Source organism: Pelecanus crispus, chromosome Z, assembly GCF_030463565.1.
Source record: "Pelecanus crispus isolate bPelCri1 chromosome Z, bPelCri1.pri, whole genome shotgun sequence".
Taxonomy (NCBI): domain Eukaryota; kingdom Metazoa; phylum Chordata; class Aves; order Pelecaniformes; family Pelecanidae; genus Pelecanus; species Pelecanus crispus.
Genome location: NC_134676.1, coordinates 27,247,089 through 27,265,193, shown reverse-complemented (window position 1 = coordinate 27,265,193; position 18,105 = coordinate 27,247,089). Strand labels below are relative to the sequence as shown.

At 38.8% G+C, this 18,105-nt stretch overlaps 1 protein-coding gene across 5 annotated transcripts in view; it reads right to left on the bottom strand.

The window, feature by feature from the left end:
• AP3B1 (adaptor related protein complex 3 subunit beta 1) overlaps positions 1 to 18,105 on the bottom strand; it is a 171,790-nt gene that overhangs the window by 108,156 nt on the left and 45,529 nt on the right. The window lies entirely within an intron of this gene.

Sequence of the window (18,105 nt, the reverse complement as noted above, 5' to 3'; positions counted from 1 at the left end):
TTATCAGCATAATGTCACTTAAACCAACACAACACACTGAAAGAATTAATTGAAGTTTGAGATATTAGTAAATTAGGCCTTTCTTTTACTCCAGAAGGCTAAATAAAAGAATATAAAGGAATATGTAAACATGATAAATTAAAACAACTCTTAAGATTTCTGATGTGGATCAAAAAATGGACAAAGAATACATTTAAAGTGTTTCACTATGCTTATATTTAATTAGCTTTAAGAAGTCCACAAACTGAAAAGAAAAATAAGATGGAAACCATTTGGATTTGATCAAAACAGAATGTCAGATCCCAGAAGCTGTGGTCTGGATTATCAATATTGAGAATACTCAACATTACAAAACTTTTTTTTTAAAAAATAAGCTAGTGACTTCTGCAACTTGTTATATCCACGCGTGCGTCCTCGCTCTCCTAAATTCTTCCATCTCACTTTGTCACCAGAACACCCAACTAAGACAAAAACCATTACTGTGGCTGGAGCTATTCACATTACAATGGGCTGGCTGGTACCAAACACCAGCAGTACCAATAGCTCTGCTTGTCTTTCTCTCAAGTCTCTATCCAACTATTTTAAGGAATATCCAACTCTACACAATGGTTTTAAGAGGCTTATTTAAGTCATATACCCAATTGTTGATTTTTTTTAAAAGACATAATTACTTTTGAGACAAATGTATCTTTTTAATTCTAGCTGGCAGTAGCAAAGTAATCAAAAGTGAATGGAAGAATAGCTAGAAATTAAAATAAAGACTTATTAAATAGGACTTCAGAAAGCTAGGCAAGGGTAACTTCAAGCCTTTGTTGCATGCTTTGGTCAAAACTCATGTGCAGTGGAAGAGCCCACAAAGTGTCTTTAGTAGAGGTAGGGGCGCTGGGGGAGGGAGGGAAGAAGTGACAATAAATCATATTTGTCACAATAAATAAAATTTGTCATTTTATTCTGGTTTTTATTATAGTTTGAAAGGACACTGAAAATAAAACTTCCTTTCATGTTTCTTCTCATTGTTACTACTTGATGCCAACAGTGGTCTCAGTGTTTTACAGAATCTCTAGCAAGCTCTTAGATTTCTTATGCAACAGCAACCAAGGCGATATAGCTTGTTTACTTCTCTGTCTATACATCTTTGTGGCAGCCACCCTTCTAAACTAAAAACTCAGGATGCTAAATCAAGACTACTGGTAACCAAATTCCTCCCCTTGTCTACAGGACAGCCAACTTGAAAGCAAAATTCCTGATCCCAGTGCATCTCAACCCTGCACTGAAGAAGCTTCCTCTAACAGAAGGAGGATAATTCAATCTTCATTGATTCAGTCTTCAGTGTCCTTGCCTTGACTGCTAACAGGCACGTACATCAGTACTATTGAACTCAACAGGAATACAGAGTTGGAAACTGTATTTAACTCATTAATCACTGTTGTAAAGAAACAGCTTTAGCTCTCACATTTCTGACTATTTTTTTTAAAGAGTTGTTGGCTAGAAACAGGCTTGGAGCAGAGTTCCAAACAATTATAAAGCAACTTATGCCTCTTATGAAAACAATTTTAATTTAAATCCTGTTAGAGTCTTCATATTGAATCACTTTCTTCATACCCCCACAGCAGAAGTATTAATGTGGTCTTTTCTCATAGTCATGTATTTTATTGCAATCCTCTCTCAAATCTGTTGAGATCTGGTATGAAATAATTATGTTCCAGACAAAGGATGATGATGACACACAGGGAAATAAGTTTAATGAACTGAAATTCATTAAAATCAAATTGATGAAGTCCAAATTAGTCAGAATTTGTAGTCACAAGGACCTTACTAAGACAAAGAGAATATGTAATACTGCAAGATTTGCACATTACCATGGAAAGGAAAGCAAAGTATTATGTAAAAGAGCCAGAAGATTGAAAGATAAAAACCTGCAGGCTTCCTGGTGTGCAACAATTGTTGTTTCAAATTCTATTAATCATCCCAGACATGGAGAGCAGTTACCAGGAAATGTGAAAACATTCAATCACTCGCAACCCCTTAAGCCTCAACCTGAACTGCTGACTATACTCAGTGCCAAGAAGAGAGAACTGTACATTTAGAACCATAGAATCATTTACGTTGGAAAAGACCCTTAAAATCATCGAGTCCAACCATTTACCTAACGCTGACAAGTCCACCATTAAACCATGTTCCTAAGCACCACATCTACAAGTCCTTTAAATATCTCCAGGGCTGGTGACACCACCACCTCTCTAGGCAGCCTGTTCCAATGCTTGAACACTCTTTCTGTGAAGAAATTTTTCCTAATATCCTATCTAAACCTCCCCTGGCACAACTTGAGGCCATTTACTCTTGTCCTATCACTTGCTACCTGGGAGAAGAGACCAACACCCACCTCACTACAGCCTCCTTTAAGGCACTTCTAGAGAGCGATAAGGTCTCCCTCAGCCTCCTTCTCTCCAGGCTAAACAACCCTGGCTCCCTCAGCCGCTCCTCATAGGGCTTGTACTCCAGACCCTTCACCAGCCTTGTTGCTCTTCTTTGGACACGCTCCAGCACCTCAATGTCTTTCTTGTACTGAGGGGCCCAAAACTGAACACAGTATTCAAGTTGTGCCCTCACCAGTGCTCAGTACAAAGGAACGATCATTTCCCTGCTCCTGCTGGCCGCGCTATTCCTGATACAAGCCAGGACGCTATTGGCGTTCTTGGCCACCTGGGCACACTGCCAGCTCATATTCAGCCGGCTGTCAACCAACACTGCCAGGTCCTTTTCTGCCAGGCAGCTTTCCAGCCACTCTTCCCCAAGCCTGTAGTGCTGCATGGGGTTGTTGTGACCGAAGTGCAGGACCCAGCACTCAGCCTTGTTGAATGTCATACAATCGGCCTCAGCCCATTGATCCAGCCTGACCAGATCCTCTGTAGAGCCTTCCTACCCTCGAGCAGATCCATACTCCCACCCAACGTGGTGTCGTCTGCAAACTTACTGAGGGCGCACTCAATCCCCTCGTCCAGATCACTGATAAAGATATTAAACAGAACTGGCCCCACTACTGAGCCCTGGGGAACACCACCTGTGACCAGCCACCGACTGCATTTAACTCCATTCACCACAACTCTTTGGGCTTGGCCATCCAGCCAGTTTTTTACCCTGCAAAGAGTATACCTGTCCAACCCATGACCAGCCAGTTTCTCCAGGAGAATGCTGAGGGAAGTGGTGTCAAAGGCTTTACCAAAGTCCAGATAAAAAGCATCCACAGCCTTTCCCTCATCCGCTAAGCGCATCATCTTGTCATAGAAGGAGCTGAGGTTAGTCAAGCAGGACCTGCCTTTCGTAAACCCATGCTGGCTGGGCCTGATCACCTGGCTGTCCTGTATGTGGCATGATGGCACTCAAGATGATCTGCTCCATAACTTTCCCTGGCACCGAGGTCAGGCTGACAGGCCTGTAGTTCCCTGGATCCTCCTTCTTGCCCTTCTTGTAGGCGGGCATCACATTTACTAACCTCAAGTCAACTGGGACCTCCCCAGTTAGCCAGAATTGCTGATAAATGATGGAAAAGTGGCTTGGTGAGCACATCTACCAGCTCCCTCAGTACGCTTCAGTGGATCCCATGCAGCCCCATAGACTTGTATGTATCTAAGTGGTGCAGCATGTTGCTAACCATTTCCCTTTGGATTATGGGGGCTTCATCCTGCTACCAGTCCCTGTTTTCCAGCTCAGGGGGTTGGGTGCCCCAATAACAACTGGTCTAACTATTAAAGACTGAAGCAAAGAAGGCATTAAGTACCTCAGCCTTTTCCTCATCCTTTGTCACTATGTTTCCCCCCGCATCCAATAAAAGATGGAGATTCTCCTTAGCCCTCCTTTTGTTGTTGAAGTATTTATAGAAACATCTTTTACTGTCATTTACAGCAGTAGCCAGATTATGTTCTAGCTGAGCTTTAGTCTTTCTAATTTTCTCCCTGCATAACCTCACAACATCCTTGCAGTCCTCTTGAATTGCCTGCCCCTTGTTCCAAAGGTCATAAACTCTCTTTTTTTCCCCTGAGTTCCAGCCAAAGCTCTGTGTTCAGCCATGCCAGTCATCTTCCTGATGGCTCATCTTTCGGCACATGGGGACAGCCTGCTCCCACATGTTTAAGATTCTTGAAGAATGTCCAGCCATCCTGGACTCCTTTGTCCCTCAGGACTGCCTCCCAAGGGACTCTGTCAACCAGACTCCTAAACAGGCCAAAGTCTGTCCCCCAGAAGTCCAAGGTAGCAGTTCTGCTGACCCCCCCTCCTTCTCCAAGAATAGAAAACTATCATTTCATGATCACTGTGCCCAAGACAGCCTCCAACTGTCACATCACGCACAGGTCCTTCTCTGTTGGCAAAGAGCAGGTCCAGTGGGGAGCCCTCCCTAGTTGGCTGACTCATGCCTGTGTTAGGAATTTATCTTCCACACACTCCAGGAACCTCCTAGACTGTCTCCCCTCTGCTGTATTTTATATCCAGCAGACATCTGGTAAGTTGAAGTCCCCCATGAGAACAAGGGCTAGTGATCGTGAGACTTCTCCCAGTTGCGTATAGAACGTTTCGCCTGCCTTTTCAGTATTTCATCTGTCTTTTCAGACTTTTTCACAAATCTGCATTTACTTGAGTAACAAGGTCTGTTTTGGCATGCACCAAGTTACTTTTACAATTTCTGCTATCACAGAGAAGCCTTATTTCTTGATAGCACAGAGTACCAGTATTCTGTTAAGTAGTTTAGGACCTAGGCACAAAACCTGAAACCAAAACCTTCAAGCTGACTGAGGCACAATAAATTACAGCCAAGAATTCAGACCACCAAGCTGAAATCTCATCTTAGATACTTAGCTGAATTGTTGCTCTGTCCCTAGATAAATTTTGTAGTGCGTGTACTGAAGCTTGTACAAAATACCAGTGGCACTCAAATTTTTACTTTCCCACTTTTCTAATTAGATTTCAAACTGATGATAACTGGTACATATTAGCAGCTCTGTCAGAAAAAAACCCCAATACTCTGATCCTTTTTGACAGGGGAGAGACAGCATGAGAGTTCAGGGAATAGATTCAAATATTCCCATGCTTTATCTTGTCCTTTCAATCACTTTCGATGCAGTTTCACAGCTGATTTAAGACTAATCATGCCATTAAAAGTTTGTTGTTAAAATATTTTGTTTGTTGTTAAAATACTTTGTTTGTTGTTAAAATACTTTGTTTGTTGTTTTTCTAAAAGCATGTTTTATTTTCACCAGGATCAGTAAAATGATTTGGCTCACTTCATGGTCATAGGATCACTAGAACTGCTGAATTTTCAAAAGCAGTACATGGTAAATGAGAAGGACAGAACAGAGGCGTTCCCTTTCACTGACAGCCTTTAGTTAAACTGCATGAAGTACACTTAACTGTTTGTAGTGGTACATGATTTAATTGTGCCGTTAATAGCTTTTCTAAACTGTGAAATCACTAAAAAGTTCAGAACCCTGGGAGAATGAAGTGATTAAAAACTGAGAGACCACTAGCATTCTAGGCTAGGAATTGCAAATGATCTCTGTGCATTCCCCATCTTCTGCCATTTATTCAATCCAGTAGAGAAGTGAGTATTTTAGTGAGAACATGCATAATTCTTTTTTACATTATTCCAGACATACAGTTTAGGGACATCTTCATAAAGTATTAACAGCTTAAATGAAGAAACTGCCAGATAACAAGTTCCATTAGTCTGTTTTTAAAGTCACTAAGTAAATGAGCTAACATTTAACTGAGATCTTGCTTGAAACTACATTTCATATGGCATTAAAGTTGAGAATGTGCCTTTCATTTAGGGTAAAGCACATTATGTGAATGCTACAATTACCTCCAAACAGAGCTTCACACATCCACAAACTCAGAGTTAACCTTCACTGAAATCCGAAGCGTGAACACCTAGTACCTGCCCACTGTACCAGCATTAACTCCATCTTCTAGCCAAATGTGATTCAAATATTTGTATTCCTAGGTTAGGTATACTGATTTTAAAGCTACAGACTTCAGTTTCTCTCCTCAGATTCATAAGGAAATACACTCACAGCTGTTTTGATTCCTGCAGCAGACTCTCTGACAGATAAGATTCTAGCTATCTTCCAGATGCCTTTCTAATATTTCTAAGAACTGCTCTCAAAAGAGTTTTGGATAAGCTAAGTTTTGAAGGTTAGAAGAGTTTTGGGACTATTCACTACTCAGTGAATCTAACTGCAGTACCAAAACCACCTTAGCCAACCAAGATGAGCAGTCCACTTGCTGTATCATGAATTGTATCCTTGGAAAAGGGAAATGGTAGAAAATTCATAGAACAGTTTCCGACTCAAAGAATTAATGACGTATCCAAGATAGATCTGAAGATTTGAAGATTTGATAAATCCTTCCATGTGCTTCACAGATGGGTTTCAGAATACTAGAATAGATCTTTGGTCTATCAGAGCAAACCAAAAATTATCCTCAAGACTGCTCAAAAGGCCAAGGAGATGAGCTGTGGGAAGTTTCTGACAGATTGAGCAGACCTCAACCAATCACACTTGTTAATAACACATGCTGGCAGAAGTATCCGTCCCCTCCACAACAGGAAATCCTTGAATAAGATAGAGGTATGTCAGTATAGGTAAAGCTTGACACAAAGAATTGCTAGTGGTCTAAAAAAAGGCACAATCTCGCATGGTAGAAGTATTTGAGACATGAAAGTGCAACTGACAGAATCTGCAGCCTGGCTGGAGAAAGGGCTTAGAAGGCACAAAGCCAAGTTTGCCACAGAGATCTTCAGGTACTAACTGAATGAGAGCAAGTTATATCTTTTGTCTATTAAGCCAAAAGGAGTTGAAGAGTCAAAGAATAAAGGGACCAGATCATCCACTCCATACATAATGGCTTCCTTTCAAGTACTAACCAGCCATCAAAGTATACTCACTCTTTCTTAGGCAAGCTGCCATTATAACCAGCAGTGTGATAAAGACTTGTGCTACTGTGAATGGACTAACAGGACCTAGTAATGATTTGATGAGATACTCTGATGGCCGTGTGAAAGCAGGGGAGTGTTTCAAGTGTCTAAGTATCTAGCGCCATTTTATACTCCCTCAAGTGTGAGAAATATGTGCATGGGTCTGGCAGGTCCTGAAGGTATGGAGCCTACAGGAGATCCGTAACAACTGAAGACTAGGCAGGACATCTTGTGGCATTTAGAACAACACTAGACTCTCCGATAAATGAATCGCATCCCGGTTTCTCTACAAAATTGATGGAGCTAGTCATCAAACTCTTTTCCTATTTAAAAATAGCTATTGAATCTTTCTTTTATTGTTACATTGAAGGAAAACAAGTTTCTAGCACCTAACACACTCCTGCTGATGCTCCTGTGTGCAGAGTCATTGGAAAGGAACAGGTTGGGGATTACATGACAGGTGAGAAACAAACTGGATCACAGTACCAAGATGCGTATTACAGTAATGGTTACAAACTGTAGCTATTAGTGAATGGACAGAAAGCAGGAGGTGACTTTGCTGTCACCAGACCAGAACAGCATGTTCTGTGTGGTCTCAGACACGATGTATTTACAGCTTTCAGGAACAAAGCTACTTGAAAATGAGTGAGAATTTTAGAAACTTAATTTCTCACTTCTACCACACATAGAATATGAGAAGATTCTGGTAATGAAGTAGTGATTTGGGATATGACCTGTATTCTACCAGAAAGGATTTGTAACGAGGTTTCCTGAAGAAATGTGCAATGATATGACCAGAAGGGATATGTCCATTACTCCCTCCAAATTAAGTCAAAATAGACCGAACACTTTCAGTCCAAAAGTCAGCAAATACAGAATGTAATGATCAGGTAGTGTGATACATAAATAATAATACTTAGCCCATATTATTTATATAAAATTCTCATACAAAATTATCACACTACCAAACATGGCATTCTATCACTCCGCCAGGGACCAGACCTGTTGCTCCTACACAAATCAAAAAGTGCATACACATTTTCAGTTAAGTGAACCACAATGGAATGAAGAACCAATAAAGATCACAAGATCATCATGACATTACTCCGATATGTTTGAATATTATAATTCTTACTTCAATTATAACCACAGCGTACTAATTACTGCTGGGATAGAGAGATCAGAAAGAAAACCTGAGGTTTTGGTTGGATTGGTGGAACTATGCAGATCTGAAGCCACTGAAACAAGACTTAGATTGCTACAGTGCTCTCTTCTGAGTATCATTTTTTAGATTACAACTCTATGCAAATGAGTCTGCTGGAATTATACTGCAAGTTTAATATATTAATACAGTTATATAAAAGATATTATATAATTCCTGTAAGTTACAATGGAAACTGGTACTTCAGTTTTGAGTTTTAGATAAGAGCTATCATGTTCTGGTCAAATGAGATTTCACGGTTCCTTGCACACAATTATATTTGTGGGTTTTTAAAGTTTATTTATCTAAAGAGATAAACATGCTTTCAGCTAATAGAAATTGAAGTGAGCATTAATGGAAATGGTAGTTGTGACAAACTGAAAAAATATTTGGGTCACACTGTGAATTATATTTTCTGATTCTAACCCTCACTCTAACACCTTCATATTGGGCTAACAGTCACATGATGTTGAAAATCAATCTATTTTTCAAATGCAAACATCTGCCAGGAGATGATGCAACCTGAAAAAAGGGTCTACAATGTGAGTGCCATTGAAATTTCTACCAGACTTTCTATAATTCAATGGTCAATACAGTCTCGTACCAGACTTTCTATAATTCAATGGTCAATACAGTCTCGACCATCCATTAGTACAAAAAGCCAAGAGACACAAGAGGCAGGTTGAGAATCCATGATCTAAAAATGCAGGAAAAGAATGGGATAAGAAGTTTCCAAAGAAAAGAACCTCCTCCCTTCTTTTCTGTCTTCACTGTGTTCATACAAGTAGACACTCTTTCCTGTTTTTCAGGTATTGACCAAAACCAGGGCATTTTCACACAAGAGGTACTGCACTCAGGAATGATTGTTTTCCCACAGATTTTATCTCACTGGGACACAGAAGTTCTGAGGTGTTTTTAAGCTCAATTAATCCCTTCACTAAAAAGGCTTTGAATTTTCTTTTACCACCAGGTTGTTTCAAAGAGGTTCAAGAGTTGAGGGAAGGAAGGAGTAGAACTTCTAGAGTTGTATTTCATAAGGGCTCAAGATTGTGGCAATGGTCTCAAGGTCTAAAAATCAGTTCACAGTTCCATGACTTAAATCATTTGGAGTTTAGTATCATCCAAACCGATGTGATCTCATGACGGTTAATGCATAACTGGTAAGAAAGGACTGCATCAGCATGTGACAATAGTTCAAAGCTGCAAGAAATCAGATTCAAATTAGGTAAGATTACCAACAGTATCTATTGTTTGGCTTTAAAACACTAGCTTTAGTCTCAGTTCAGTTCCAACAAACAAGCAAGCCATTGCACAAAATCATCTAGTATCTTCTTGATACTCTTAGCAGTTTACTGACTCTGATGTTGTAACATCCCTGTAAGGGATGCCTGCTAGGGCAACTTTGAGACGTTATTCAGTAACAGGATTCAACTTCCACGTCAGCTTACCTTGTGGTATCAAGAGCCTCTGGAATTGCACGTTTCATATTCACCGAAACATTCACATTTCTTTAGAAAAGCTAAATTTTAACATGGATAAGGAGCCCACAACAAAATTCTACTAGTTTGGGGAGATTTTACACACAATTCAGGAAAGCTTTCTATATAAAAAGCTTCCAATTTGTAAATACAGTGAGCTTGATACCTAAGCTACACAAGGTACTAAGAGACTTACTCAAGCTTGAGAATTAGACTGTGGCAAGTGAAATGTAACATTAAGGCATTTTCAGTTACAATGCTGTTCTTAGCTTAACTTCTGGCATATATAAGTGACATGATAAACGATGAATAAATCAAGCTTCATTTGTAGTTTACTATATCTTTTCTTCTCAGACATATTCTAAGACTATATCCCTGCATATTCTTATTTATACAATACCCTCTATAATCCCAGTGCCAAAACCCAAACCACAGTTTTCCCATATAGTGTGAGTACATAAACTCATCTTCTACATGAAAGACTCTTCAAAAACTCTTCAATCCAGCCTTACAGTGGCTTTTAAAAACTTGCTTAACCAATAACATAGTTTTGCATACAAGCTGGAAAATGTAATGAATTAAAAGACTTAGTGAAAAACTAAAAAAAGAAAAAAAAATCCCAAAATGTTCTTCAGAAAGCCTATACTCATAAAAGTTTTATACTACAGCTCTGAGACAAGAGCATTGCACAGGTGGAAGTATGGGTTTGAGGACCACTGAACGTTAAATTTTTTGCAATATATCACAATTACAGGAACATCTGTGCTAAGTAACTTCATACCGAACTAATGTGAAAACTCAAGAAGTGTTCAAAAGCTCATTCTCATTTCTATAAGAAGCAGCAACTAAGTCTAGGACTGCTGTCTAAAAGCAGGGGCTAAGAGTTAAATATGCTGCAGTAATTAACATCTTTCTGCAACAACCCCAAATTCCCAATTATTGTTGTAACAAAGTCTCACGATACTTGCAGCTAGAATTAAAACAATCAATTATGATTTTTAGATCACTGTAATTTATTCAAAACAGTTTCATTCTCCTCAAAATGGAAGTGAGGCATAAAATAGCTTTCTCTTACCACAAAAACACCCTCATTTCAATAGTGTGTGGAAAAGGTATGATAATGAGAGTGCAAAGACAGACTTGCAAAACAAAGAACAGAAAAAAACATTTAGAGGATAAGAAGAGAAGAACAAATTAAAATACAGGGAAGAACAAGAAGGGATAATATAAACGTATAAACATTGCAAAAATAAAATGGAGACAGAGCAAAGGCTAAAGGAGCACAGGTTAAATTTAAGGGAAAAGATACCATCTGCTTCTGGCTAAAAGTTCCCCATTTTTTTTCCCTCAAGTCCAAAAATTAAAGAGGAATTTGAACTTGTATTCAGAAATTTGGTTAAATGCTTGAGCAGTTTTTAAGCTTTTTATGATGGTTAAGGTTTAATCTCAGTTTAAATTTAATCTCAGTTTAAGTATCTGAAGAGGCAGTATAAGCCATCCCATCAAGAAAGCAAGCACTTATGAACCAACTGCTGAGCAGAAGTATTCTTCCACAGGGTTGCAAAATAAGCAAACCATGAAGAAAAACAGGTAGTTGTCAGTTACTTTTTGGCTGCAACCAAGAGAAGGGTACTACATGCTCTAGAAGTTGTAGTCACCACCTGTTATGAATTATAAACAAGGTATGGAAGAACAGTGATCTCACAAATCTTCAGCCTGTACAGAACTGTAATGGTTCACAGTGACCCTCCTTTTCCAGTGCTCCTAATATACCCCCTCTAGTTACACCAAATCATTTATACTTACTCCTTTAAACAACTCAACTCCTTTCTCTCTGGAAAAAATGTAGATGATTTTAAAAGGAAAATCAAAGAGAACAAAGGGATCTTCCCCACTTCCCACAAATGCAAACACACTCATATCTTTATTTTTTGTTTATGTAGCTTTAGGATTGTTTACAGCTAGTAATATGTTTATTCAACATTTAAACCATATTTGGACTACAGCCCTAGCTCTAGATATTAGTTAGGTGCCTCAAATTTTCAAGACACAAAAAGACCTGAAATCTTAGAAGAATGCTAACTGTACCTGCACTTAGATTAGCAGTCTGAAAGATGAAAGTCTGCTATGCTCACCAGAAAGTCTGCCCTACTAATCTAAACATCATCAATGGACATTAAATGCTGTATTACAGGATTTTTTTCCTTCATCCTAATGCTTAAGTAGGCAAAGGAGCTGAAAGCATCTTAAAACTTGTGTGATTCACTTCAGTGATATTCTCACACCAACAACTGGTGGTATATTTATTCTGATGGTAAAAGCCATGATGGAAAATCATGTGTTGCTACCATTCTGGCCTAAGTTACTCCCAGTCTTCTTGTCTGGCATTTTTCCAACTATAAACTGGAACAAACTTGTGGATACACTGTCAAAGAGATGGCTGATCCAAGACAATTTGAAATTTTTTATCTATTTACTCTTCACCATGGTCCTTTAGAGATATGACATAACTAATCAAGAATTCTACCTAATATTACAAATAGAAGAAATGTGCAGGCTCAGAGTCAGGAGACTAAAGCTTCCTCAGAGCAGAGGTCCGACCTCACATAGGTCTTCCTCAAACAGAGGAAAAATTAAACAAAGGTTTACTTTTGCAAAGAAGGAGCTGAGGAAGCTTACTTTGGAACTCTTCTAATTATCCAGAGGAAATCCTGGTAAAACTATGAAAAGGCCACACAAGTTACTAGACAAGAGAATACTATTCCACAGACAGATGGCCAGAACAGAATTCATGAATTTTTTGGCATCCAGGAAGGCCCCAAAGTATTCTAAGACTGCATTCATTGCACATTGCTTACACAATTTTCTGTGATTAAATATCATTGAAATGGCCACAATTAAAGCTAGAAACTTTGGTAGCTGATGGGCTGCTGGGGGTCTGGTATATCTGATATTTAAATTAAAAATTATTAGCAGTTAGACAGTTGACATTTAGATTTCTATAAAAATATTCCCGTGTTTTCCTCCAATTAATTTTCATCTCTGAAAGTCAATGACCTAGACAGAGATAAAAACAATTTTAACAACTTTTTTGCAAGAGATGGCTAGAATGCCTCTTACTCTCTATATAAATAATAAAACAACCCTCATCCTGAGTCAAGAAGGTAAGACTATAGCATTGGATGAAGAACATAGAAACTTTGCCGGTCAAATTTATGGGAAAAGCAGGGCTTGCTTTATTGATTTGAGTTGATACCGATGTCCTGGAGAACTTGCCTACACAGATTCTACCCACTGTTGCTATTCCACTACAAGTCTGTCATGGGACTAACGGACACAGCAATATACTTCGCTGCAAAGGTAAATGGCAGTTTTATCTACAGACTGTACTTCTGTTTTGTCAGCAGTAAGTGTTTGGCAGCCACAAAGCGAACCAAATCAGGAAATTCTTGTGGCTGAAATTTAACCCTCCCTGTCCTTTCCAGTTATTCTTCTGCTGGATCAATTCCATTATGCAGATTGCCTTAGAATCACTACCCCTAACATAATGGAAGGGAGGGAAGTTAGGAAGACAATAATGCTCCCTTTCAGTGACAGAAGAGACTATTATGCAGTGATCATGAAAATAGCCTCAGATTAGATCCATAATGGCCAGAAAGTTTTGTTTAGAATTTCAAGTGATCAACTTTCCACAATCAACTTGAGGCCATTTTTTGTTATAAGTACCACACTTGGTAGGGCAAAGTAAAACTGGTATCACAGTAAAATAGCTAGCCAGTCCATTTTATGCTCCAAATGCTTCACCAAATAGCTTCAAATAAGTGAATTTGATACTAAACATTAACCTCTCCTTGTGTGTACCTAGAAGAACCTGGACAAATAGTATTGCACTCTGACATAAAGGGAAACAGTAACTGAATCCTCCAATTCAGACTGAGGATTCCGACAGGTATACTAAGAATGGAAGAAATAAGTAGTGTAACACATAACTTCACTGTACACTAGTTTTCCTAAATTTAATCTTTTGATCTTACCAGACACATCAGGCTCAAGTAAATCTACTATCTATGTGGTTTCACACTTGCAGCTGAAGAGGACAGCTTAATGGAAGCTGAAAATGAGATGACAACACCCAGTTCAGTGGTGTGGTTGACATGCCAGAAGGACGAGATGTCATCCAAAGGGACCTGGACAAGCTGGAGACATGGGCCTGTGGGAACCTCATGAGGTTCAACAGGGCTAAGTGCAAGGTCCTGCACCTGGGTTGGGACAATCCCCCAATATCAATACAGACTGGGGGATGAAGGGATTGAGAGCAGCCCTGCAGAGAAGGACTTGGGGGGACTGGTAGATGAAAAGCTGGACATGGGCCAACAATGTGGGCTGGCAGCCCAGAAAGCCAACCATATCCTGGGCTGCATCAAAAGAAGCGTGGCCAGCAGGTCAAGGGAGGTGATTCTGCCTCTCTGCTCTGCTCTGGTGAGACCCCACCTGGAGTACTGTGTCCAGCTCTGGGGCCCTCAGCACAAGAAGGACATGGACCTGTTGGAGAGGGTCCAGAGGAGGGCCACAAAAATGATCCGAGGGCTGGAGCACTTCTCCTACAAGGACAGACTGAGAGTGTTGGGGTTGTTCAGCCTGGAGAAGAGAAGGCTTGAGGAGACCTTATTGCAGCCTTTCAGTACTTAAAGGGGCCTATAGGAAGGATGGGGACAATCTTTTAGCAAGGACTGTTGTGACAGGACAAGGAATAATGGATTTAAACTAAAAAAGAATAGATTTAGGCTGGATATAAGGAAGAAATTTTTTACAATGAGGGTGGTGAAGCACTGGAACAGGTTGCCCAGAGAGGTAGTGGAGGCCCCATCCCTAGAAACATGCAAGGTCAGATTGGATGGGGCTCTGAGCACCCTGATCTAAAGCTGTCCCTGCTCACTGCAGGGGGGTTGGGCTAGATGACCTCTAAAGGTCCCTTCCAACCCAAAGCATTCTGTGATTCTATGAAATTATCTGACCTCATAATCTTTTAGGGCGGTGCTGTCTTGATTATAACAAATTCCATCCAACAGCTGTTTCAAATTGGCTGATACTTAAGTGTTGTTAAGAATTATACAACCTAATACTCTGATCTATCTCAAAAATATTAATAAATCTTAAATTGCTGCTAACCAAAGCCATGTAAAAAAAAATAATATTCGAGAAAGGCAGGGGAAAAAATAATGAAAAAAAAGAAATCAGCAAAACTATCATCTGGTAGAACCACACAGCACAAATATCTACAATGAAACTTCAGTAAGGTCTAGAATGTACTAATACATAACATATCTTGATTAATTTGATCCTAAAAGATTGAATCCTATTCTCAATATTTCTTAGATGTGTTCAACTATCTATGTCTCCTTACTCATCATCTTATTGCAGGAGAACATAATAAAACTTCTAAATGCTCTACAGAGAGGCTGAGAACAGAAGAGGAGAAAGGTGTATTCAGGTTGATTAATTATTAAATGAATGATTTACATACAGAATATTTTTAAAGTACTTTAGCTTGTTTCATTTTTATCACTTTATCTAGGTAATCCACCTAGTTAACAGACTATCAACCTGAATACACCTTTCCTTTCTTCCATTCTCAGCCTCTCAGACAGGCTTTAGAAGTTTTATTATGCTCTCCTGCAATAACCCAGCAGAACCGATTCAGAATACTCTTTACAGAGGTAACAAGTTCTACAAAAATTAAGGATAGACAGTATTCCCTGTACGCTGTGCTTGAAGCTTTATAATTTACAATTACAGTTCACTCAATGTGTACCCCAAGACGGGGAGCAAAAAATACATACTTACTTAGAGCAGTACTAGACATTGCTAAGCCATCTTAAGTAGCCATTAGACACTTGATTCCATCACACATAACCATGGCCTTTATGGAATACACTAAGAATTCATAACTATAAGATACTAAGAAAAAGCTACAAGAGCAGGAAACATTTAAGGCATTTAACAAAAGACTAGAGATCACAGAATGGCTGAGGTCAGAAGGGACCTCAATATTTTGTCAGAGCTAGCAATCAACATAAATATTTTCAATGTGTTTCTTCCTGTAATTCCTCAAGAGCCAAGCTGCTTTCCATGATTCATGGTTTTAGGTGTATAGGTTCAAAGACTTGCTTTTTTTCTCCTAAAGTCCTTATTCTGTTAGATAATTTTCTTTGGACTCAATTTCTGCCCTGCCCCCCCCCCGTTATGGCAAATTCTGAGCACTTTAAATTGAGCAATACTTCAATGATTAATCCTAAAAGTTTAAGCTTGAGACATGCTTCTCGGAAGTACTTGTTTATAAATAACCTTGTTATGACTGAAGACCATAATCAATCTGAATTCGCCATTTTTTTCCAATATTAATTGAACACCAAGAAAGTTTATTTCTGTAACCTGCCGTTGTCTGAAAGGAAGCTGAGCAGTCCCAAGAATCACTGGTTTTTGCAAGACTGCAGCTCCCAGCTCCATTTTGCTCTCTACAATGACCACAAAACTTCTGACCAAGTCAGCTGTTTTTCGAAGACACCCTCCCACACAGCACGCACATTTGGTGGTGGATCTATATACCAAGACAGCTGAAGCAGTCACTACCTCCTGTGATCCTCATCTCCTTGCAGAAAAAGAGATGGCTGAACAGCTTGAAAATCAGTTCCTGAACTGCTAGACTGCAACTCACCACATTCATGGAAACCAACAGCAACTTTATTTTAAATATCTTCATGTATTAGGCTGCAAGCTGTAACGGTTCAGAGGCTGTTCGCAAACAACTCAGCAGTCCCGACAACTCCTGAGACAAGGGCAGGAAACTGTTCTTCCTAGTTAGACCTGAGCAGGTATTTTCACTCCAGAATATGAATGTCTTGCTCTCATTCCAGTTAATACATGCTAAAGGTGAATACAGTTCATATGAAAAAAGGTTATTCCGAAACTGCTATTCACTTCAAATGAAACTGCTTCAAAAACACCCTCTAAGTATTTCAAGACAAATAGGATAAACTAAGGACATTCTTCCTCACAGTGTTCATGATGAGAATTAAAAATTCTACCCTTCAGAGAAGCTAAAAATAGGAATATAAAACTAAGTATTCTTGGTTAACAGGTAATTCGATTAAAGTTTTGCAACAATTTTAAGCACATTGATTTAAAAAAAGGATCTTTCTCCATAACTGTTAAGTATTCCAAATTTTTCTTCAGGTTTCTAAATGCACAAGAAATTAGTTAAAAATGTTAAACCATTACTTGTTGGGAATTAGCTCAATGCACAAGAAATCAGTTCAAAACATTACACCATTACTTGTTGGGAATTAGCTCAACTTGAACAAAAGCAGCATACATTTCTCAAAAAGTAAGGTAAATTTTAGTGAATAAAAATGCAAATATGCATTTTAGGAGCCTTGAATTTATTAATCTGATAGGTTTAATTTCCATTTTCCTGCATCAGCTTTATTTATAAAGTGTCGTGCCCTATAAATATGCTGTTATTTTCTATAGTCAAGCACCCTCTTAACAAATCTTCTCATTAATATGTAAATTTAAAGTCAATCGGTCTTCTCCCTGACAGCGCCATGAATTCCTAGTGCACTGTATAATCGGCTTTGACTTGGCATCCACTATTTATCATCAAAGATGTCAGTTAGAAAAATTATGGAAAATGCACTGCAATTGATATGACTGCAATCTACTTTGTCAACACTTAATTGTTCCTCAAATCATACATTTACATATAAACAACCTAAATACTGATCCATAATGATGCAAATAAGCTAAATTAAAAAACTCTTCTACTACACAAGATGCCCTGTTGTATGATGAGCTCATTTAAGAACCTATTGACAAAGGCATGCATTTCAACTAGCCCCAGAAAAAAAAAATCTGCTAATTTAATTGCTGAGTTGGTAGACAAACTAAATTTTGCACTGAAGCTCATGAAAGTGGAAACGAAGTGTTATTAATACTATACCACTGATGACTAATTTTATGTTGACACAGGCAGTATTGTTACACAAACCTTTTACACTCCTAGAGCAGAAGCCACAGCAAGAACTGTCATCCATCCGGTTTCAGTGAAAAAAAGTACATTAGACTCCTAAAGAAACCTAATCCCATCAAGACCTCCAAACTCTCAGTCCAAGACAGGAGGTCATCATCCTCTTCTACTCTTACTTTGTCCGATCACAGACTAAAACTAGCTTAAATCAATTGTGAAAGTGTAGCTCTTGGCAAAGCAAATTATCAATTTTGATTCTTTCTAAAGGTCAGAGAGAAGAATGCAAGTTACTTACTTTCAATAAGCAACATGTAATAAACACTCTGCCTCAAGGACATTAGGAAAACATATTACTTAAGTGTCTCATTATCTAAAAAGACTTTCCTTATTTTAAGCAATTTTCTGGAAAGACATGTTCTTACAAACAATTTAA